General features: G+C 40.8%; 1 long non-coding RNA gene across 1 annotated transcript in view; it reads right to left on the bottom strand.

Moving 5' to 3' along the window:
* Window positions 1–24893, bottom strand: part of LOC129021626 (uncharacterized) — a 38063-nt gene that overhangs the window by 6960 nt on the left and 6210 nt on the right. Inside the window, exons 2-3 of the long non-coding RNA XR_008496096.1 lie at window positions 14697–14960; window positions 4220–4468 (exon numbers count right to left, since the gene is read on the bottom strand). This is a non-coding gene — a long non-coding RNA (uncharacterized LOC129021626). The remainder of the gene's footprint in view (window positions 1–4219; window positions 4469–14696; window positions 14961–24893) is intronic.

Here is a 24893-nt window from a genome sequence, read left to right as displayed (position 1 = left end):
TGGATTTTTTTCTAATGGGAATAAGTCATGATTTCTCAACAGGTCAAGAGAGCCCCCACGGGAATGAATATTGGTTCTTAGGATGCCCCCAACATCTTAGCTGTTACATCTATTTGCGGCCCTCCAGAAGACCACAGTACGTAAACAGACACACAGTATATCTGCAGTATTATATTTTCTTTTTTTTTTTTTGAGACGGAGTCTCGCTCTGTCTCCCAGGCTGAAGTGCAGTGGCGCAATGTCAGCTCACTGCAAGCTCCGCCTCCCAGGTTCATGCCATTCTCCTGCCTCAGCCTCCCAAGTAGCTGGGACTACAGGCACCTGCCACCACGCCCAGCTAATTTTTTGTATTTTTAGTAGAGATGGTGTTTCACCGTGTTAGCCAGGATGGTCTTGATCTCCTGACCTCATGATCCACCCGCCTCGGCCTCCCTAAGTGCTGGGATTACAGGCGTGAGCCACCTCGCCCGACCAGTATTATATTTTCATGGGGAGGTGGACAATTAGAAAAAAAAATGTAAAATGGTTCCTTGGAGGAGCTATAAGTTTAAAAATAAGGGTTGAGCAACACTGAAATGAGGGAAGATGAATCAAGAGAAGATACCATCATTGTCACACACTTGGAGTTAGGGACACATAAGACAAGTCTTTCCTGGAATGTGGGGTACGCATGACACTGTCCAACCTCAGCAGTTCTAACTGCAGATCCTGTCATTGTTTAAAACATCCCACGCACCTCACCCCCATCCCAGGGAGAACTCAAGTTCCAGTGCTCTGCTCTCATCAACCCCAAAGTTTCCTCTTGCTCCTTCATACTCCTCCCTCCCATCCCCCCATCCCCTATCCCCAAGGAACCACTGATCTGTTTCGTGTCACTCTAGATTAGTGAGCATTTTCTAGAGGGTGTTATGTAAGTGGAATCATAGCCCAATTTATTCTTTCATTCACTTGGTGGATATTTGGGTTGTGTCCAGCTTGGGGCTGTCATGAATAAAGCTGCTATGACCATGAATGTATAAGTTTTTGTATGGACATATGTGCTCACTTCTCTTTTTTTATTATTGGTTTTTTAGAGACAGGATCTCACTCTGTTGCCCAGACAGGAATGCAGTGATGGGGTCACAGCTCCCTGCAGCCTCAACCTCCAGGGCTCAAATGATCCTCCCACCGCAGCCTCCCAAGTAGCTGGAACTACAGATGTAGATCACCACATCTGATTAATTTTTTAAAACTATTTCTCTTGAGTGAGTACCTAGGAGTAGAACCACTGGGTTTTATGGCAAGCGTTTGTTTGACTTTTTAACAAAGGGGCTGATTAAAGTCTCTTTCCCCAGGTAGTGGGGCCCCTCTGGGGGAGGGAGCCACCTTCTGTAATTCAAATGGATTCTTTCCTAGGAAGACTTCTTAAGAGATGTCAGATATTCATATCCATCCTTCAGAGAGCAGGGAGTTGACAACCACATCCAGTTATGCCAAGACAATTTTCTGGAACATCTCTCCAGAGGACAGAAAACACATATTACATATGTAATCTCTGGCATGACAGAATATATTTGCTATAATATAAAAATGTGAAAAATACATTAAAGTATTGTAGGAGAGGAAAAATTTTACCTTACCCTTTTAGAGTTTTTTTCTAACTGGGCCTGAAAATGAAATTGACGTGAGACAGATCAACAGGAGAAAAGCACACACAGTTATTTAATGCAAGTTTTACCTGCACAAGAGCCTTCATAAGGAAACAAAGGCCCAAAGACGCTGTTAGAGATTAATGCTTATAAACTGAAATGGACGAAGTATCATAAGTCATGAAAATGGGACGAGGCAAAGGGACTGGGGCTAGGGTCGTTGATCGGGTGGAGAAGTGACTAGGAAGATAGGAATTAGTTGAACCGGGTCTGTGTGTAAAGGTTTCCCACGACCTCACCTTCCTGTCGTTGATAAGAATGTTACTTTCTTTCTGTTAAAGGGAGGGCATCTTTCACGTGGGAATTTTATGTCCTGCTTTTAAGTAACAGAAGGAAGATGAAGGCAATCTTCTTGTACCTGCTGTTTTTCAAGTGCCTTTAACTCAAAATAGTCACTATGCCAGAGTGGCATATTTTTAACTCCTTCAGTATAAAGAATAAAGTTAGGCCGGGCGTGGTGGCTCATGTCTGTAATCCCAGCACTTTGGGAGGCCGAGGCAGGTAGATACCCTGAGGTCAGGAGTTTGAGACCAGCCTGGGCAACATGGTGAAATCCCGCCTCTACTAAAAATACAAAAATTAGCCAAGCATGGTGGTGTGCATCTGTAGTCCCAGCTACTTGGGAGGCTGAGGCAGGAGAATCACTTGAACCAAGGAGGCAGAGGTTGCAGTGAGTTGAGATCGTGCCACTGCACTCCAGCCTGGGCAATAGAGTGAAACTCTGTCTTAAAAAACAAACAAACAAAAAAGGATAAAGTTAAATGGCCCATAATACCACCACAGAGAGGTAGGTATGGCTGACAGTCTGCTGTATGCCTAGAGAGTCTTTTTCTCGTGCATATTATACATAGAAATGTCTGACCACTAAGATACACATTTTTTACAATTTAACATTCCTGGTCAGGTAGTTGAGGGTGATCACTCCTCAAAAAAAAGTCACACTCCTTCACTTAGTTTCCAGACCGGAACAAGTTTTAGTGTTTAAAACACATGAATTGAAGGAGAGGCTGGCTTCCTAGGAGGACCCTGTGATGCCATGACAGATGGCCACACACTGGAGAAAGAGGAACACTCAAACATGGAGAACTATTGGCACAGGGTCCAGATTGACATTTACCCAGGAACCCAAAGCATCATCGTAGCCTCCCTATTAAATTGAGGGCATATGAAGAGCAGGAAATAAATGGGATCCTGGCCCAAGTCTGGGTTACAACGGGTTCACTAGACCCATGGGCCAACCCCATGGCCATCTCCCCAGTCCCCAATTGGAATAGACATGTTGGCAATTGGCACAGCTCGCACACTGGTCCCTTGGCCCATGGGGTAGGAGCTATCAGAGTAAAGAAAACCAGTGGAAGCCTCTGAAATAGCCCCCAACACCCCAACCCAACCAAATGAGTAAACTTTTTAAAATGTCACATCCATCCAAAGAGGAATATTAGAGACCGGAGCCATCCTTAAAAACCTAAATGATGCTGAGGCGGTAATCCCCTCATAGCTTGTGTAATTCACCAGTCTTGCCCCTGCAAAACCCAGACATATTCTGGAGGATGACAGTGGACTACTGCAAACTCTGCCAAACAGTAACCCCAATGCAGCTTCTGTGCCAGGTGTGGTACCTTTACTAGAGCAGATGAGCACAGCCTTGGGCACCTGGCATACAGCCATCAATGCAGCTAATGTGTTCTTTTCCATCCCTATCAAAAAACAGTATCAGAAGCAGTTCACATTTGGTAGACTGGACAACAGTACACATACAGTCTTTCCCAGGGGTTATCTCAACTGTTTGGTGCTGTCATGACATAATATGAAGAGGCCTGAACTGGCTGGACATCCACAGAATATCACACTGGTCCCCTCTATTGATGACATATGCTGATTGGACTGGGTGAAGTGGCTAGAACATATAGGACTTGGTAAGACACAAGCACTTCAGAGGGTACAAGACTAAACTCTTCAAAAGTGCAAGGACTTCCAAATAGGTTTAAAAATTGAGTTCCAGTGTTCTGAAGCAGCTAGAACATTCCCTCAAAAATAAGGGCAAAATTTTTTTATCTTTCATCTCCCATCACCACCAAGAAGAAAGTGCCATGCCTATAGACTTCTTTGGGTTCTAGAGGCAGCATATTCCAAACATGAGAATACTGCTCTGATCCAAATATCTGGTAAAAGGAAAGGCTGCTGCCTTTGAGAGGCACCAAGAGTAGAAAAGAGCTCTGCAGCAGGTCCAGCCTGCAAAGCAAGTATCCTTGAAGCTTTGGCCACACGACCTAGCAGGCCCTATGGTATTAGAGATATTGGTGGTCAGAAAAGACACTGAATAAAGTATATGGCAAGTCTCACTGGGAAAATCACAACTCAGATCCCCAGGGTTCTGGAGCAAGTCATGTCATCTGCATGAGAGAATTACACACTCTTTGATATATAGCTCATATTAGAGTTCTCCAGAGAGACAGAATCAATAGGATCAATCCTTCTAGATCAATAAATCAATCTAGAAAGAGATAGATGTATTAAGGGAATTGGCTCACATGCTCATGGAGGCTGAGAAGTCCTGCAACAGGCCTTCTGCTGGAACTGCTGGGATGCTGGTAGCATGGCTGCCCAAAAGCCTCAGAACCAGGAAGTTGCTGATATAATTCTTAGTCTGACGCCAAAGGCTTGAAGATCCAGGGGGCTGCTGTTGTAAGTCCAGAGACTGCTGTTAAGTCCAGAGGCTGGAAAGCCTGGAGAGCCTGGAGTTCCGATGTCCAAAGGCAGGAGAAAAAAGTGTGTTCCAGCTCCAGGAGAAAGAAGAAGAGAAAGAGGGAGAGAGAGAGAGAGAGAAAATTGTTTTGTTTTGTTTTTTTCCTGCCTTTTTTGTTCTATGCGGGTGCCAGCTGATTGGATGGTGCCTGCCCACAATGAGGGCAGATCTCCTCCTCTCAGTCCGCCAAGTCCCAGGCCAATGTCCTCTGGAAACACCCTCACAGACACACCCAGAAGTGATGCTTTACAAGTTCTCTAGCTATTCCTTAACCCAGTCCAGTTGACACCTAAAATTAACCATCGCAAGCTCCTGAGGGCTACTTGGCCCCAGAGGGAGGGAACACCTGATCACTGGAAAGCAAACGATTGTGCAGCCAAAACTATCCACAATGAGTCAGATATTTGTCAGATCAACCAAGTCGTAAGATCAGGTGGGCCCAGCAGCATGCCAGAATAGAAGTGGGACATGGAGGATTGAGCAGAAGGAGGACCAGATGGCATAAGCGAGCTGCGTGAGCAGGTAACCAGACCCCCATCTCATCCACCTGTTGTCTTGCTCTCAGCTCATACCGATGGCTGCATGGGGTGGAGAGAAGGGTCCTTTATGACCAGCCAACAGAGGAGGAAGGAGCCTGAGCTTGGTATATGGATCAGGTGCTCAGTTTTGATGGTAAATGGACACGTACATCCATCATGGCCTCATACATGAGAGGAATGGTGACCAAGAAGGGCTCAGATCGCTTAGGAATGAAGGTTGGGGTCACACCACCAGGTAAGCTACCAAGCCCAGCAGAGGTGCTGAGGGTGAGGGAAGCTGGAAGAGGGTAGAGGTTTTCTGAGCAGCTGCCTATATCAGCAGCTCTCTGCTGCAAGGAAAATTAAATTTCTTACATATTTAAACCACTGTAAGTTGGGTTTCTGTTACACCAGTTCTGACTGATATAGTATTTCTAACAATAGCCTATGGCTGGTTTTTGTTCTTCAATCCTATTTAATGAACTTTGAGTTTTAATGTGAGAATTCAGCTCATTTGAGGTTTGTGTAAACCTGGGTATAATTTATTTTATTTCATCCATTTCAACTCAGGTTCATTATTTATTTTACTTTGTCCTTTCTCTCTTTTTCTTGTTTTTGATGGCTTGGTAACATGGCCATTTATTAGATTTTTATTTTCTTGTAGATTTTTTTCTTTTAGATTTTCTTATAGATTTTTATAGGTTTCTTAGAGAAGTGCTATACTTTTCCATGCCATGAGTGGTTATCTGTATTTTTTGCACATTCGGAATAAAATACACAATTGCAATTATATAATCCTCCATTATGTGAGAAAAGCATCTATTTCCCCACATTAAAGAGACCTATTTGTAGTAGTTTTCTATCTCCTCAGCCCGCAAAGATATTGAAACACTTTTGCTCTCCATCTTCTTCCTCCCCTTCCCTAAATACTAGGCTGAGATCCTTCAGGACTTACAGTCTGACATTACTATTAGTCTTTCTCTTAGGATTCCTCTTCTCTCAGAAATCTGTAGATATACTTACAGCATAGTTTGCTTCCACGGATGCAGATGAGAAGTCAAATGGCATCTCATTGTTTCTTTGTAAGTTACTTATTTTCCCTCTCTAGAAATGAGTAAGCTTTTATATTAACACTTGAGATTTCAGTCATTGTTTTCAGGACATGGCTAAAGATGAGTATTATTTTGTGTAAGTTCTGTTTGGAATTCAGTGGGTCCTTCAAATCAGCAGATCAAGTCTTTATTGGAAAATTTTCAAGGACAATTTCCTCTATTATTTGTTTAATTATTGCCTGTCTTCCATCTGCTTTATTTTACAAATTTCTATTATCCTAATAATAATAATTCCAACATAGAATAATCCAAATATGCAAGTATTTGATTGCCTGCATCATTTCCTCAAACTCTGTTTATTTCACCTCATAATTTTCCTCTCTTTGCATTTTTGATTTGTGTTTTGTTTCATTTCTCCATTTGGCATTCTAGGTCAGGTTTCAACAGTGACTCTGCAATCCTTTGATTCATCTCTTGAAATTTTTAGTCTGAAAATGAGATTCTTTAGATCCAGAACGTATGTGTGTGTGTGCATGTGTGTGTGCATGCGTGTGTGCGTGTGCATGTATGTGTGTGCATGTGTGCATGAGTGTGTGTATGTGTGCATGTGTGTGCGTGTGCGTGTGTGTGTGCATGCGTGTGTGTATGCGTGCATTTATGCACACTGTATTTGTGGTTCCTTACGTGTTGTTGTCATCATTGTTTTTGGTTCAGGCTGTCCTCTCTCTCCCCCAGGAGGTTTGTAGCTGTTGTTCTCAGCAATATGCTGGTTCTTTCGCTTTCTCACTTCTGGGTCCCCCAGGATGGGCTGGTATTTTCCTTTGCTGACCCACTGGGGCCCATATTCAGCTGCTGGGGATCTAGAGCAAGGCCAGCCTCTTGAGTAATGGATGGTGCAGCAGTCTTTGACTTGCTGGGTCCGCTGGCAAGTGGTTGGTCCCAAAAGGTCTCCCTCTGCCCACTAGTCTCTTCAGCTGCCAAGACTGGCATTTTCCCAGTGAGGAGAGGATTTAGCACTTTTGTTTTCCCCCACAGCTTTGTGTGAGCTGGAGCAATGAGCCCAAAGAATGCTCACGGGGGCAGCTGCAGCCTCTCCCTTGGGAGGTCCTTGGATTTCCATAGGTCAAGTTTCCGATTTCACTTTTCTTCTGACCATTACTCCTGGGCTCTGCACCTCCAGTCCCCGGGCTGTCGTGGGGCTCAGAAGCAGAAACTTGCTCTGCCAACTCCCTTCTTCTGGACCCCAGAGATGCACTAGATCTCTAAACCCCAGAAGCTGCTTGGCTCACAAAAGGTTCAGTAGCTAGTTTTAAATTGAAGGACGAAGGCAGCACAGATGTATTCAACAACCATCTCTGCAGAATTCTCAGAGGAAATTCCACTATGTTCTAAATGGCAGAAATATGTTCACAGACCACAATGCAATAAAACTAGAAATCGCCAAAGAATAGCCAAACAAACAAAAACCTCATTACCAACAAAACCCCTATGGACATGAATATTCAAAACCTACTCTTTTAACTATCTATTGGGTTCAAAAGAAAAATTAAAGTAGAAATTATAAATTATTTCTAATAAATAACAATGAGGGCACAAAAAATAAAAAAATCTATGAACTATGACCGAAGAAGAATTCAAAAGAAGATATACAGGCATATCTCAGAGATAGTGCAACTTCAGTATTAGACCACCACAATAAAGCTAATATTGCAATAAAGTGAGTCATATGAATTTTTGGTTTCCCAGTGCATATAAAAGTTATGTTTCCTCTATACTGTCGTCTATTAAGTGCGCAATAGCATTATGTCTATAAATGTACATACTTTAATTTTAAAATACTTTATTGCTAAAAAATGTTGATGATCATCTGAGCTTTCAGTGAGTCATAATCTTTTTCCTGGTAGAGGGTCTTACCTCAGTGTTGATGGCTACTGACTGATCTGAGTGGTAATTTGTTGAAGTTTGGGGTGGCTGTGACAATTTCTTAAAATAAAACAATAATAAAGTTGGCTGCATCAATCAACTCTTCCTTTCATGAAAGCTTTCTTTGTAGCATGTGATGCTGTTTGATAGCATTTATCCCACAGTAGAACTTTCAAAATTGGAGTCAATCCTCTCAAACCCTGCAGTTGCTTTATCAACTAAATTTATGTAATATTCTAAATCCTTTGTTGGCATTTTAATGATGTTCATAGACTCTTCACCAGAAGTAGTTGCCATCTCAATAAATTGCTTTCTTTGAGCATTCATAAAAAGTAACTCTACACTCATTAAAGTTTTCTCATGAGATTGCAGCAGTTCAGGCACACCTTCAGGCTCCACTTCTAATTCTAGTTTTCTTGCTATTTCTATCACATCTGCAGTTACTTCCTCCACTGAAGCGTTGAGTCTCTCAAAGTTATCCGTAGAAGTTGGAATCAACTTCTTCTAAACTCTTATTAATGTTGATATTTTGACCTCTTCTCCTGAATCACAAGCATTATTGATGTAATCTAGAATAGTAAGTTCTTTCTAGGAGGTTTTCAATGTATTTTTCCCAGACCCATCAGAGGAATTACTATTTATGGCAGCTATAGCCTTACAAAATGTATTTCTTAAATAATAAGACTTGAAAGTCAAAGTTACTCTTTGATCCATGGGCTACAGAATGGATACTGTGTTAGCAGGGATAGGAACAACATTTGTCTCCTTGTACATCTTCATCAGAGTTTCTGGTGCTTTGTCGATGAGCAGTAATATTTTGAAAGAAATCTTTTTTATTCTGAGCACAGTTCTCAACAGTGGGCTTAAAATAATCAGTAAACCTTGCTATAAGCGGATGTGCTGTCATCCAGGCTTTGTTGTTACATTTATGGAGCACAGGCCAAATAGATGTAACATAAATTTAACGGGCTCTAAGACTTGAGGAATGGGAAATATGCATTGGCTTCAACTTAAAGTCACCAAATACCTTAGCTCCTAACAAGAGAGTCAGCCTATCATTTGAAGCTTTGAAGCCAAGCATTAACTTCTCTCTATCTGTGAAAGTCCTTAATGGCATCATCTCCCAATAGAAGGCTGTTTTGTCTACATTGAAGATCTGTCTTTTAGTGTAGCCACCTTCATCAATGATCTTAGCTAGATCTTCTGGAGAACTTGCTGCAGCTTCTCCATCAGCAGTTGCTGCTTCACTTTGCATTTTTATGCTATAGAGATGGCGTCTTTCCTTAACCCTCATAAACCAACCTCTGATAACTTCAAACTTTTCTTCTGCAGCTTCTTCACCTCTCTGTCTTCATAGAATTGAAGAGAGTTAGGGGCTTGCTCTGGATTCGGTTTCGGTTTATGGGAATGTTGCCGCTGGTTTGATCTTCTATCTAGACAAGTCAAACTTTCTCTATATCAGCAATAAGGCTCTTTTGTTTTCTTATCATTCATGTGTTCTGAATTAGCACTTTTAATTTCCTTCAAGAAGTTTTTCTTTGCATTCACCACTTGGCTGTTTGGTGCAAGATGCCTAGCTTTTGACCTTTCTTGGCTTTCAACATGCCTCCCTCACTAAGCTTAATTATTTCTCTTTTTTTAATTTTAATTTTTAATTTTTGTGGAGACATAGTAGTTATGTATATTTATGGGCTGCATAAGATATTTTGATACCGGCATACAATGTGTAATAATCACATCAGGATAAACCAGGTATCCATCACATCAAGCATTTTTCCTTTGTGTTACAAACAATCCAATTATACTCTTTTAGTTACTTTTAAATGTATAATTAAATTATTATTGACTTTCGTCACCCTGTTATGCTGTCAAATATTAGGTGTTACTCATTCTTTCTATTTTTTTGGACCCATTAACCCTCCTCACTCCCCTGCCCCTCTCCCAGTTACCCTTCCCAGCCTCTGGTAACCATCATTCGACTCTCTATCTCCATGAGTTCAATTGTTTTAATTTTTAGCTCCTGCAAATAAGTGAGAACATGCCAAGTTTGTCTTTCTGTTCCTGGCTTATTTCACTTAACGCACTGACTGCCAGTTCCATCTACGTCGTTGGAAATGACAGGATCTCGTTCATTCTTATGACTGAATAGTACTCCATTGTATAAATCAACCACATTTTCTTTATCCATTCATCGTTGATGAACACTTAGGTTGTTTCTAAATCTTGGCTCTTGTGAATAGTGCTTCAATAAACATGGGAATGCAGATATCTCTTCAATATACTGATTTCCATTTTTTTGTGTATATACCTGGCAGTGGGATTGCTGGATCATATGGTAGCTCTATTTTTAGTTTTTTTAGGAACCTCCGAATTGTTCTTGATAGTGATTGTACTAATTTACATTCCCACCAACAGTGTATGAGGGTTCTCATTTTTCCACATCCTCACCAGCACTTGTTATTGTCTGTCTTTTGGATAAATGCCATTTTAACTGGGGTGAGATGATGTTTCATTATAGTTTTGATTTGCATTTATCTGATGATCAGTGATGTTGAGCACCTTTTCATACACCTGTTTCTCATTTGTATGTCCTCTTTTGAGAAATGTCTATTCATCAGATCTTTTGCCAATTTTTAAATTAGATTATTAGATTTTGTTCCTATGGAGTTGTTTGAGCTCCTTATATATTTTCATTATTGATCCCTTGTCATATGGATAGTTTGCAAATATTTTCATCCATTCTGTGTGTTGTCTCTTCATGTTGTTGTTTCTTTCACTGGGCAGAAGCTTTTTAACTTAATGTGACCCCATTTGTCCATTTTTGCTCTAGTTACTTGTGCTCGTGGGGATCATTTCTAGCCTTTGATTTAAAATGAGATATGTGCAACACTTCCTTTCACTTGAACACACAGAAGCCATTGTAGGGTCATTAATTGGCCTAATTTCAATATTCTGTGTCTCAGGGAATAGGGAGGCCCAAGGAGAAGTAGAGAGATAAGGGGACGGCTGGTAAGTGGAGCATTCAGAACACATATAATATTTATGGATCAAGTTCACTGTCACATGGCCACATTCGTACTCCAAAACAATTACAATAGTAACATCAGAGATTACTGATCACAAATCACCATAACAGATACAATCATCGTGAAAAAGTTTGAAATATTGTGAGAATTACCAAAATGTGACACTGAGACATGAAGTGAGGACATGTTATTAGAAAAAAATGGTGGAGTTGCTCTATGCAGAGTTGCCACAATTCTTCAATTTATAAAAACACAATAGCTGGAAAGTGCAATAAAACAAGATATGCCTGTACAGATTTAAATAATTGTATTAGAAAAACAAAACAAAGTTTTAAAAATAATGAAGAGGTCCCAGGTAAAGATACAGATTGAATATACAAGCCTAATTTTGTTCCCACTGAAACACCTATTAAAAATAGAGGAAAGGGATTTTGTTTTCACCTGGATATTTTGTAAATGTCAAATCCTCAGAAAAGGCAGAAGAATGCTACAATAAACATCCATATATGAATCACCCAGTTTCACCAGTTGTTAAGATGTTACCATCCTTGCTTTGTCTCTTTGTCTGCTTTTTATACATATGTGCATACACATTTTTCCTGAATAATTTGAAAATAAGTTACCCATGTTATGACACTTCACTCTTAAGTATACATCCCCTAAGAATAAGGACAACCTCCTATTGTCATAAACTGGCCTCCGTAGAAGGAAGACTCAGAGATGTGCATGCAGGAAATTTATTAAGGAGAGCTCTTGGGATCAACATCTTGGAAAGGGAAGGAAGAAGGATCAGGCAAAGTGAGGAAGTGGACTGTGATACAGATTCAATAAAAGTAACAGCCATCTCCTTGAGGAGATTTGAAGCTGTAATGGCACTTCAGGGTTGTCCCAAGTTGGAGTGAGGGGAGCTGGGGCTTTGTGCCTTCATGTCCGCCAGTAATAAGGCATGAACTCCCTTGGGAGAGGGCATGACCTTGGGTGAGCCTGGAGTCTTCAACCCAGGCACTTCCAGAAGAGAGCTGATATCTGATGGCTATTTGCTGGCAACACCGCCAGCAGCTATAGAAATAAGTCCTTCACTCTTGAGGGGGAATCTGGGCAGTACACCAAGCGTCCACTACAGTCTGCCCATTTGCCACACAAAGCCACTTTTTCACTTAGGTGCCAGGAGCTACAACTCCAGGATTCCTATGGGCATCTTTCCTGGGAGGAACTTAAAAGGAAGGTTAGAGGGAGACACTACCAACCCTGCCAGTGCAGCTGGTCTCAAGGCCACAACTGATATTCTTGCTCAGTGTGTTCAGGATCCAAAAATTAGTTTTGATCTGGAAACAAACAAAAAGTTTGAGTAGCAATATCCACATCACATGGGTTGGATTTTAAGAATAAAATTCCAAACTGGATAAAGAGGGATATTATTACTACAAAATTTAAGAAGAGGATTTAATGGGCATAAAACTTTATGCATCAAATGACATAGCAAATAAATATAGAAAGCAAAAAAGCATTAGAAATATAAAGAGAGCCTCATAAAAATACAATTTCGATGGGAGACTTCAACATGTCTGTTTCAAAATCAGTAGCTCTAACAGGAAAAATGGATGCGTAGAAGGATTAAAAATAGAATCAGCAAACTCAAATAAGTATTTCTTCAACTACAGAATATAGATTTTTATACATACATGGAGTATTTACCAAAATTTATCTTCTATTGGGTCATAAGGAAAATCTTGAAAAATTAAATAAATTAGGTATTTTATAGGCTATCTTTTCCATTCATCATCCAATAAAAAGAGAAGTAAATAATTTAAAATATTACCAAAATATGCTATTGATTTGGAAATTAAGTGTAAGAAATACAGTATTAGGTAACCCTCGGATCAAAGGAAATAAAAAATAAAATTACAAATTATCTGGAAAACAATGGAAAGGAGACCTCGTCATTCAAAAGCTAATGGAAGACAGAAAAAGCTGCAGTCAATGGAAGTTGTATAGGCTTAAGTAACTTTGTCAATAAATAAACTTAATACTTGTATATGACTCAGTTTATGTATTGCTACAGATCCATAACAACCCTGTACCCCACGCTTCCTCCTCTGACATCAACTATTGCCCTGCTTCAGTGAACATCACATAGGTCTTACCATGTAAACCAGATATCAAACTTTATTGTGCATACAGATCACCTAGGAATCTTGTTAAAATGCAGATTCTGCTTCAGTAGGTCTGGAGGGGAGCCTGAGAATTTGCAATTCTTTTTAAGACAGGGTCTTGCTCTGTCACCCAGGATAGACTGCACTGTTGCAATAATGGCTCAGCTCACTGCAGATGCACACCACTGAGCCTGGCTAATTTTTTTGTCTTTGTAGAGGCAGGGCCTCACTATGTTGTGCAGGCTGGTCTTGAACTCTGAGCTCAAGTGATCTTCCTGCCTTGGCCTCCAAAGTGCTGGGATTACAGGTGTAAGCCACCACAGCTGGCTGAGAATTTGCACTTCTAAAATGCTCCCAGGTTCTTCTGCTGCTACTGGTCCCCTACACACACATACACACACACACACACACACACACACACACACACAAACTTTAAGTAGCAAGGCTATACATCATCACCCAAAAGCAATCAGACTGACAGAAATGGCCTCTCCAAGGTTTAGTTAAGGTACCAGCTTGGAGACGACACCTTTTGGGGATGAGGTGCTTTCCTCCAGAATATGATACATACACTGAATTAATGGCCAATATATGGTGTGATATCCCCAGGAGCAAAGGATTGGAAGTAAGATTAGCCTCTCTCAAACCAGCTGGCCATTTGGGGCCATTTTGGCCGTTCATGCCAGTTGACTAGCAGATAAAGAAAGAATGGTTTTACCTGCTGAGATAATCCACCCTGTAACATGAGGAGCTAGGATAACTGCTACACAATGAGAATCCAGGGAATCCCTGGGCATCTCTTAGGACTTCCATGCAAAGGACAGTCCTAAATTCCCTGCAGCAACTACAGTTAGACAAAAGCAAGGGCTCAGATCCCTCAGAGCCCTTGAGGAGGAAGGTCTCAGTCACTCCACCAGGAAGCAACCCATTTCAGTTGCATAATAGCCAAGAGGGAGGGAAATCCAGAATAGGTAGCAGAGGAGGAAGACAATGAATTGGAATTACTATCCTGGAACAGGTTACAGCAGCAAAATCTGTACTTGGTTTGCCAACCCTCTAAAATTGCCAGAAGCTGCAACAAGTCACCACCTTGGAGGACTGACTGGCATCTCTCCCCTAGGAGACGAAATGAAGGCATCGTTCTTATATGTGCTCCAGATATTATAAGAGGGTGAAAGTAGGTCTGAATGGTGCAAAGTGGAATGTACCAGACTTGGTATGCACTGCCATAGATCTCTCTGTGATATCTTCTCCCTAAGCCCCATACTCACCAACCTCAGGCCTAAACCCCTTGCCTTCAATCCTAGATAGAAGAGAGCTACAGGGGACAGCAAGCTAGTCCCTGGTCATGGAACCAGGTCAATGCCTCTGCCATTGACTACACTATAGATGGAGGATCCCCACAGTGGCACTGTCAGAAAAGGAGAGACAAGCTAATACCTGCACTAGCTAGATTGGTCTGGAAGGCTCTGGCTTCCCCAGCTGCTGTCTGGAGAGACCAGGTAATACAGCCTGAACGTGCTGGAGAGTTAATGCCCTGTGAGGGAGACTTTGAGAGACACGAAGGAGCCATGGTTAAATTCTACTCACTTTCTCCTCCTGAGGATGTTCCAAGACAGGGTAGTTCATACAACTTCTCTGAAGATCTGAAGATGTACTGTGAGTCCAAGCAGTTAGCTTCATTAATTACAAAACTCGGGTCCTCTCAGTAATGCCTGTTGTCTTTGCGCTTCTCCTTCTTGCCTCATTTTTCCCTCAATCTGGTTTCTCCAAGGTTGCACTCCCCAGTGAGGTGTTAGCATACAAACTTGCCAAAGGCTCTGTTTTCTGGAGAATCCAGGCTAAAACAATATTCTTGGGAAATAGAAAAAGGACAAGAAAATTAGCTGGGGGAAGGGGAAACTCATTAAGATGGAAGATAATATTTTAGAAATAGTAGGGGGAAATAGCAGGAAAAAATAAATCCAAAATCTATGTCTTTAAGGAAAAAAAAAAATCCCAGTATGTCAGTCAGGATTCTATATTGCGAGCAACAGAAGCTGATTTGGATGATTAAGCAGAAATCAAGTTTATTAAAAAGACATTGAGTAGCTCATAGTATTTTTTTTTTTTTTTTTTGAGAAGGAATATCACTCTATTGCCCAGGCTGGAGTACAGTGGCATGATTTCAGCTCACTGCAAGCCTCTGCCTCCCAGGTTCAAGCGATTCTCCTGCTTCAGCCACCCGAGTAGCTGGGACTATGGGCACACATCACCACGCCTGATTAATTTTTGTGGGCTTCACCATGTTGCTCAGGCTGGTCTCAAACTCCTGACCTCAAGTGATCTGCCCACTTCAGCCTCCCCAAATGCCTGGCCGAGTAGCTCACAGTATTATTGGGAGGGCTGAAAAGTCAGATTCAAGGTTAAGCAATGCCCAAAGTATACCCAGTGCTGGCCTGATAAAGAAACTGCCACTGCTGTTACCACCCACCAAAGGCAGGGCCTTGACCTCGCAACCTCTTCTGGAACCGCCACCATCAAAGCTGGTTGCATGTGCCACCTGGGCCTATGGAAATAAAAACTCCATGCAGAACTTGATCCCTCATGTAACTGACTTCCAGTTCATTCTACAAATGTCAAATATGCACATCTTAACTGTGAGAGAGATTGGGAATTTGAGGTCTAACTCCTACCCTGGAGAGGTGAAACTCATGATTGTGAATTTCTCCCAACAGAAAAGGGCTATTCAAAGATGATGGCAAGTGATGAATAAGACAGATATCTACTATGAGAAATAAAATAGATATACCCCTCATGAGGCAGATAAAAGATAAGTGAAAGAAAGCAAAAATGTTTAAGAAATAGCTCTGGCGCAACTGATCATCTGAAATAGAGCTGTCCAATAGAAATATAATGTAAGCTACGCATGTAATTAAAATGTCTTTTTTTTTTTTGAGACAGGGTCTCGTTCTGTCACCCAAGCTGGAGTGCTGTGTCTCTAACATGGCTCACTGCAGCCTCAACCTCCCAGTATCAAGCAATCCTCCTGCCTCAGCCTCCCATGTAGGTGGGACCACAGGCATACATCGCCATGCCTGGTTAATTTTTAAAAAAAATTTTTTAAAGATGGGATCTCACTGTGTTGTCCAGGCTTGTCTCAAACTCCTGGGCTCAAGCAGTCCTCCCACCTCAGCCTCCCAAAGTGCTGAGATTACAGGCGTGAGGCACCATGCCTGGCCTAAAATTTTTCTAGTAACCACATTAAGAAGTAAAAAGAAATATACAAAGTTAATTTACATAATATTTTATTTATTCTAATGCATCCAAAACATTCACATTTCAACATATGATCAATATAAAAGTTATAAATTAGACATTTTACAGTCTTTGTTTTCCATACTGAGTCTTGGAAATCAGTGTATATTTTAGAATTAGAGCCCATTCCAGCTTTGAAGTGTGATATTTCAAGTGCTCAATAGCCACAAGTGGCTATGGCTACTGTATTGGACATTGCAGAGACAGAAGAAATAAAATTGGGACTTTATTTTATGTCATTTAGACAGAAATGAGCTCCAGATGAATTAAAGACTTAAATCTAAAAAAAGAAACCATTTTAGAAGAAAACATGTGACATTATATCAACCTAGTACTTGATGAGATCGTTCCATTTATCAGCAAATCAGATGGCAGATAAAGGGTTAATACCTATGTGCATATCAGAATAAAAATGGTATCAGAATAAAAATGATCAAAACTATCCTAGACAATTCCCAGAAGAACAAGTCCAAATGTCGAATAAATGTAAAAAGATGTTCGGTCTCCTTAAGAGTTAAGGAAATGGAAATTATACAACAATGAGTTATCACTTTACTCACATCAGACTAGCAAATTGGGAACATGATAACACCTACTACAGGCTGGAAAGGGACGCTCTTCACCGCATCGCCAGCAGCTGTGACCTTGTTGGAGAGCAATCTGGCAACGTATATCAAAAGAAAACAACTCCACACATTCTTTCACCCGGCAATCCCACGCATGGGAATTCTTCCCATAGAAATAAAAACACCAGAATATATGTGTCTATGGATGTTCACATCAACAGTGATCATGATTGCAATGGGGGGAAAAAACCTGAAAACAACGTGAATGCCCATAGACAGGAGAATTATTGAGTAAATTGCAGTACATTTATATCATGACATAATGCAGCCGTTTAACAAGAATAACCGAAACCTCTGTCTACTGACTTGAGAGCACTTCCATCTTCCATTTCTGAAAGATGCAGAGAAATTTATAAACTGTGGTTCTATTTTTGTAAGCTATAGGAAGAGAAATCTACATATATGTAAATATTTAGATATGATTTTATGAGCATGAATAAAGATATAGATGGATACAGTCACTCTGCTAGCAATGTTACCTGGGAAGAGGAGAAGCAGGCAGTATCATTGGAGAGAAAAGAAGAAATCAAAAGTTAAAAGGAAAAAAAGCTATTATTTCAAGTCAGGACAATTCTTATAAAGTTATTATGTGTGTTTGAAAAAGGCAAACATTTGTCTCTATGTAAATTTATTTGATTAAACTTGGTGGGCTGGGTGCAGTGGCTCATGTCTGTGATTTCAGCACTTTGGGAGGCCGAGGTGGGTAAATCGCTTGAGTTCAGGAGTTTGAGACCAGCCTAGGCAACATGGTGAAACCCCATTTCTACCAAAAATACAAAAATTAGCCAGGCATGGTGGTGTGCACTTGTGGTCCCAGCTACTTGGGAGGCTGAGATGAGAGGATTGCTGGAGCCTGGGAAGTTCAGGCTGCAGTGAGCTGAGATGGCACCACTGCACTCCAGCCTAGGTGATAGAACAATAGTAATAAATACAATAAAATAGTAAATAAAATAGTAATAAATAAATAGTAATAATATTAATAATAAAAACTTGTTGATCATGGTACTAGATCTTTGTTTCTTACTTGATTTTTGACTACTTGTTCTATAGATTTCTAAAGGTAAAGTTTCCCACGAAGTCATGTATTTGTTTTCTCCTTATAATTCTCAGTTTTTGTATTACAAATTTCAATCCTATGTTACTAGGCACACACAAGCATAAGGCTAAACTGATTAGTAGATTGATTATTTTATCACTATGAAATATTATTTTTTGTCTTTTTGAGTAACAATTATTATTTTTTTCTTAAAATCCGTTTTGTCGAATGGTAAGATTGCTTGTACCACTTGCTTTCCTTTTCCTGGCATTTTCCCAGTTACCTTTTCCAACTCTTTATTTTCAATCTTTCTATATTACACTGTTTTACTGTCTCTTATACAACAACACACGGTTTGACTCTTTTTAAACTCAATTTGAAAGTCACTGTCTTTTAGCAGCGAATTTGATATAGTCGTATTTATTATGGTTACTGATATATTTGCACATTTTCTACCAATTTACCTTGTGCTTTCTATTTTATATGCTGTTTTTGTGGTTTTTTTTCATCCCTGACCTTTGGTTAGCTGCTAGCATTTTACTTGTTCCCATCTAACTTTTCTTCTAATGACTTGAAAAGTATATGTTTAGTTTCTGTATCTTTATATTTTTATACACATAGTTATGCATATTATTAATTGACATCCAGAGCTAATTGTATAAATAAAATGAGGCTCCTAGCATGCTTTTACTTCTCTCTCTTACCTTCTTTCCAGACTTCATAACTCTCCATCCTGAGTTATCTCAGATTTTGGTTTATTATTATAGGTTTATTGTTATAATTTATTTAGACTTAAAAGTAAATTTTACTGATTTTCTTGCTCACCTGTGCTTCTTATATCCCTTTTTTTCTTCCTAGATTTATTTTCTCTTTGAATATATTTTCTACACCATGGTTTCTCAACCAGAGGTGATACAGCACCCCTTCCAAATGTGGGGCTGTTGTGTATTGTCACAGGGAGGAGAAATGCTACTGGCATTTAATGGATGATGGTAAAGGACACTAAGCAACCTGCAATGTGTGGATCCGTCTTACACAATGAAGAATTGTTCCACCCCAAATGCCAGTGGTACCGTTGAGAAAGGTTACTCTATGTGGACAGTGAATTATAAACTTTTTGAATCTGTTTGTGTGTCTTAAAATGTCTTTATGATGTCCTCACATTCACTTGCAGTTTGGCTGGTTAAAGAATGTTAAAAGAATACTTCATATTAAACTTAATGGAGTTTAATTGAGCAAGAAGAAAAAACAATTCACAAGTCGGGCAGCCTCCAGAATCACAGTAGATTCAGAGAGACTTCAGGGATGCCTCATGATCAGAACAAATTTATAGACAAAAAAAGGAAAGTGACACACAGAAATTGGAAGTGAGGTAAAGAAACAGGCCGGGCGCGGTGGCTCACGCCTGTAATCCCAGCACTTTGGGAGGCCGAGGCGGGCAGATCACGAGGTCAGGAGATCCAGACCATCCTGGCTAACACGGTGAAACCCCGTCTCTACTAAAAAATAGAAAAAATTAGCTGGGCGTGGTGGTGGTGGCCTGTAGTCCCAGCTACTCGGGAGCCTGAGGCAGGAGAATGGCGTGAACCCGGGAGGCGGAGCTTGCAGTGAGCCGAGATCGCGCCACTGCACTCCAGCCTGGGGGACAGAGCGAGACTCCGTCTCAAAAAAAAAAAAAAAGAGAAAGAAACAGCTGGATTGGTAACAGGTCGGCTTTGACTTATCTGAACACAGTTTGAACACTGAGCAGCGTGTGAGTGATTGGAGTATGGCTGCTGGGATTGGCCACGACTCAGCTACTGTTACAGATGCATACTCTTAAGCTAGGTTTTCGATCTTGTCTATTAAGTTAGGTTATGGTTAGTCCACAAGCATGGAGTCCTTCTCAGGCCACATTTTGTTCACTTTAACAAGAATCATAAGTTCACAAGTATTTTCACCAGAAAACTTTAAAGATGTTATTTTGTTTTCTTACTTACTATGTTGCAAATGTAAAGTCTGGTATCAATCTTATTCTTATTCCATCCTGCCTAGTTTTTTTCACTCTGAAAACATTCAGTTTCCTCCTTATCTTTAGTGTCCTGAAATTTCATCATGATTTACTTACATGTCAGTGTTTTTACATTCTTCCTGTAAATATTCACTGGTTCCCCTCAATATAAGTATTTCCAATTTCTAAGAAATTGTCTTAAATTTTTGCCTTGCTTTAGGCACTGTCCTTCCTTAATTTTCTTCTCTCCTCTAATTCACATTAAGCAGATAGTGGAACTTTTACATCTGTCATTCATGTCTCATAACATTTTGTTCATTCTACCCGTCTATTTATTGTTTTGCACTGCATTCTGGGAGAATTACTTAGCATGATATTCTGATTCACTGATATACTCTTCAATCCATTTTGCTATTCAACCCATCTATTGAGATTTTTATTTCAAGAATAATTTTTTTTAATTTCTAAAACCTCGATGCATTTTTTATTTTTTTAAAAAATTAATACAGTAGGCTCTGCCATTTGTCCAAGGTATATAATGATACTTATTCCATAGTCTGGTTCTATTTGCTCTCTTTATTTCCTCAGGTGTAAGTTCTTTGGTTTGTTGTTTTTGATGTTACTGTTTCATGTGCTGGGTTTTCCAAATATCTGGTGACTCTTGGCTATGTTTTTATTTTGAAGTTTAAAATTTCTTGTCAGCCTATCTGAAAGTGCTTTCTCTGTTCACCACAGTCTAACTCCAGGGATAGAATATAAATTTGTTTTCTGGACTTGGAGACCTCTGTTTCTCAACCTGCCCACCCAGGACACAGTTTTGCATTCAGACTTACTGCTGCCATCTATGGGGAGACACTTATGTAACTTACTATTTAGCCAAAGCAGGGTGGATGGCAGGGAGCTGGTCACCATGCCTGACAGCTTCTATTGCACCGCTCCAAATCTATCCTATGTCCCCAACCTCTCGGCTCTAGGTATGTACCACCCTTGGAATGACACCCATTAGTTACTGCCTTGTGTGTTTGAGGCTGTTTTCACTTCTCTTTAATCTCATCTTTTGTAGTTTCTAAACCACTGGAGGCATATGCCTTCCTGATTTTCCATATGGTTTTGGAACACACACACACACATTTCTGTTATTTCTAGATATTTAGGGGTGGGGCGAGGCTGCTGTTAAGTGTCCCATCTGCCATCTTGACCCAATCATGCATAATCACTTTTATGAGAAAAAAAATGATAATAGCTACTCCTGGAACCTGCCTCTGTTTCGAAACAGCTGTTTCTGCTGTGACTTGGTACCCTCTGGCTGCTCTTCCTTTTCTTCCAACAGAATTTACAGTAAAGCCAGGCCTGCCTTTGTGGGAAGGCAGCCATAGTAGAAAGACTGACTTAGCATAAAGAGCATGACAGAGGGGACAGAGCAGTGGCTGTGGAGTCAGGCCATTTGCTAGCCCTGTGACCCTGAGCAGTAGTTGCACTAGCAGCAACAGTAGTGCTAATCTATTAAGTAACAAGCATGTATTGAGTATCTGCTATGTCCCAGGCAATATGCTATATGAACTGTAATCCCTGATGCATCCTAGGGGTAGGATTATTATTGTCCATATTGTACAAATGAGAAAAGAGGCCAGAAGGGTGAGTCTCAACCTCATCATCTGTTAAACAGGAATGATAAGACCTACCACTCAGTTTCATTATGGCAGTTAGCGTTAACACAATGCCAGGCATGTGTCGCACACTAAATACCTATTTGCCGAATAGGCAAAAGTGATATAATATATGTAAAATACCTGGCACATACATAGTAGGTATTCATTAAGTGGAAGCATATTACCATTATTATCATTATCCTTATTATTAGCATTCACTGAGATAATGACATTCAAGGATTTTATGTTCTTGGTTTCAACTATGTAAGAACACCACCACCCCTCCCACCTTCAGATCTATGACACGGACTGATTTATAACTTTGCTGAGGCACGAATTTGAACTACAAGTAGCAAGGCTGGTGAGTGGGAGTGGAAATGTGCCCAGCATCTGTCTTCCAAAATGGGTTTATGTTTTCAATATATGACACCAGTTAACCCTCACCACTACCCCAAAAGGCGAATATCATTATTCCAGTTTTATAGGATGATAAACCTGAAGAAATTGCAAGCTATGGCCACAGGGCAATGGTTTGGGACTCCAGGCTAAGCAGTTGGATGGACGGACGTGGTTCTTCGTGACTCCAGAAACGAACTCTCTGGGCCTCAGTTTCTTCTTCTGTAAAATGGACCTTACAGTGACTCTTTTGTCAACTCAGTTGGAATTTTACTCATCACTCATGCTTCAATGCCTAGTACAAATGCATTGTGCCACTTCTAAGGATTAGAACCATTCAGGCTGAACTGTCCCCACATGTCCCCATATTCCGCCACTTCCTCCGGCCCTTCATTCACCAAAAGCATCACATGTTGCTAAGAATCAGCTGATTGTACATGCATCTGCTCCCACAACCAAATGGAAAGCAACTTAAGAGAAGCACTTGAGGTGACAATGAGATAAGTCTCCCAAATTTTAGAAATGAGGCTGACCTCTGATAATTAAACGCTTTGTAAAAACAGGATAGAAACAGAGAAATATAATGTCCCCTGTTCCAGTTATTAAGCTGCTGGCTCTCAGCTCCAAACCTACCTTTCCATACCCTGGTCTGTGGTGCTGGAGCTGGAATTCTGAAAAACTGCACTTCTGCTTCACCAGCAGCTCTGTTAGTCTCTGCTAATGGGGGTGCTCAAGGGAGCTACAAGTCTAGAAGAGGAAAAGGCTTTGCTCTTTCCTGTTTGCGGAATTGTTTTGAGCATCACTTATTCACCTTGGCAACAGCGGTGCAGTGTCTTCTTGTAACACCAGCTGAGTCCAGTTTGCAAGTTTCTTCAAAACTTGCAGACCAGATTCTAAGTCTTAATAATTCCAATGTCTTTCCTTTGTTCCTTTCAGCCCTAGAGGTGGTAGATGCTTTCTGCAGTCACTACCGCCATGAGACCTTAGAGTTCTTTTGATCCTTTCCAGAGACCTACTTAACAACTTTATACCCAGTTAACAATTCTTTATATTGACTTATGTCTGTTCAAATAACTGGTGTGGTTTCTGTCTCCTGACTCAACCCCGATTGACACATTCCCTTGAAGGGGCAGAACATCCCCTGAGACAAGATGCAACTGTACACCTAAATAAAAACATAAAATCTTCAAAGAAAGATAATGTCCTTCAGAAAAGGGTTTGTCAGCCATAGGTGCCTGGCCCAGGGAGGATCAGAGAATAAACCCCAGGATGACATCTTCAGCAGTGACAAGAGAACAGACCACCACCATTGACAGCCTGGATGACTCTCAAGACCCCTGCTATAGACTGAATAGCTGCTTCATGTGCCCCTACCCTCCACCCCACCGCCCATTCATATGTTGAAAACTAATCCCCAATGTGATTTTATTTAGAGTGGGGCTTTTAGGAGGTGATTAGGTCATGAGTGTGGAACCTTCATGAATGGGACTGGTGCCCTTTAAAAAAGAGACTTCAGAGAGCTCCTTTCCCCTTCTGCCATATGAAGACACAGTGAGAAGATGGCCATCTGTGAACCAATAAGGCAGCCCTCATTAGACATCAAATCTGATGACACTTTGATCTTGGACTTCCCAGCCCCTAGAACTGTAAGAAATAAATATTTGTTGTTTATAAGCCACCCAGCCTGTGGTATTTTGTTGTAGCAGCCTGATCAGCCTAAGGCAACCTCTACTGGAGGATAAAACCACTCCTTAGTGTCTGCAACCAGCTGCATTTCTTGCTTCTTTAAGCACAGGAGCCCTTTGATGGTCAGGTATAGTCTGGATGAGCAAAACAAACTGTTAATCTTATATAGGTTTGGGGAATAATTTGTTTGGGGATGAGTTTGGTTTCCAAGCAGATAGAGGGGTGACACCAGCCTGAGAAACACACTCACTGCAGTGAATCTGGGGCAGCTTGGCTGATTCTCAAAGCACAGACTATCACTGATTGGTTGGTTTCAGATGCAGATTCAGTGAGATGAGTTGCCATTAACCTATTAGGCTTAAGACCAGTTCTGGTGGTTACTTATTACTAAGGCCATAGAACAATCAGTCTTTTCCTATGAGGGTGGGGGCTTTTTAATATTTGCATCCCACTCGGACTTCTTGCTTCCATCTTTGTATTCTACAAGCTAGTCTCAACACAATCTGGTCACAGCAACCAACTAGATATTTTTCAAAACTTAAATCAGATTTTGTCATTCCCCTGTTTGCAAGCTTCCAATGGATTCCTATTATACATAGAATAAAACTAACCCTCTCTACAGCAGGGCTAACAAGGCCCTTAGTAGTAGCTGCCTTCTCCTTAACCCTTCTCTTCTCTTCTCTCTGCTTTTGTAATCCAGCCACCCAGTTGAAGTCATGATTTTTTTTTTTTTGCTGTTCCTTCTACCTGGAACACCCCACCTTTCACTTCTTACCTGGAACTCCTATTCTTCCACCAGGTCTCAACAGAATCATCACCTCCACAGGGAGGACCTCCATGACTACGCTCTCCTCCTGCTTTGATTGCTGGATGTGGGGAGGTGAGCCTAACCATTTTCCTATTACATTTATCACAGTTTATAGTCACACTGATATGTTTGTTTGCTTCTTTATATGCTGTCTGTCTCCCCTGTATCACGGTGAATGCTAGGAGGACAGGGACCATGTTTGTTTTGATCACTAACATACAGCCACTAGCTAGCAGACACGGAGCACTCAACAGATGTTTGTGGAAAGAATAGATAGACGATCATATGTAGAGGTCTTC

This window comes from Pongo pygmaeus, chromosome 21 (genome assembly GCF_028885625.2).
Source record: "Pongo pygmaeus isolate AG05252 chromosome 21, NHGRI_mPonPyg2-v2.0_pri, whole genome shotgun sequence".
In the NCBI taxonomy this organism is placed as follows: Eukaryota; Metazoa; Chordata; class Mammalia; order Primates; family Hominidae; genus Pongo; species Pongo pygmaeus.
The sequence above is the reverse complement of the archived record's forward strand: the minus strand, read 5'-3'. Positions and strand labels throughout refer to the sequence as shown.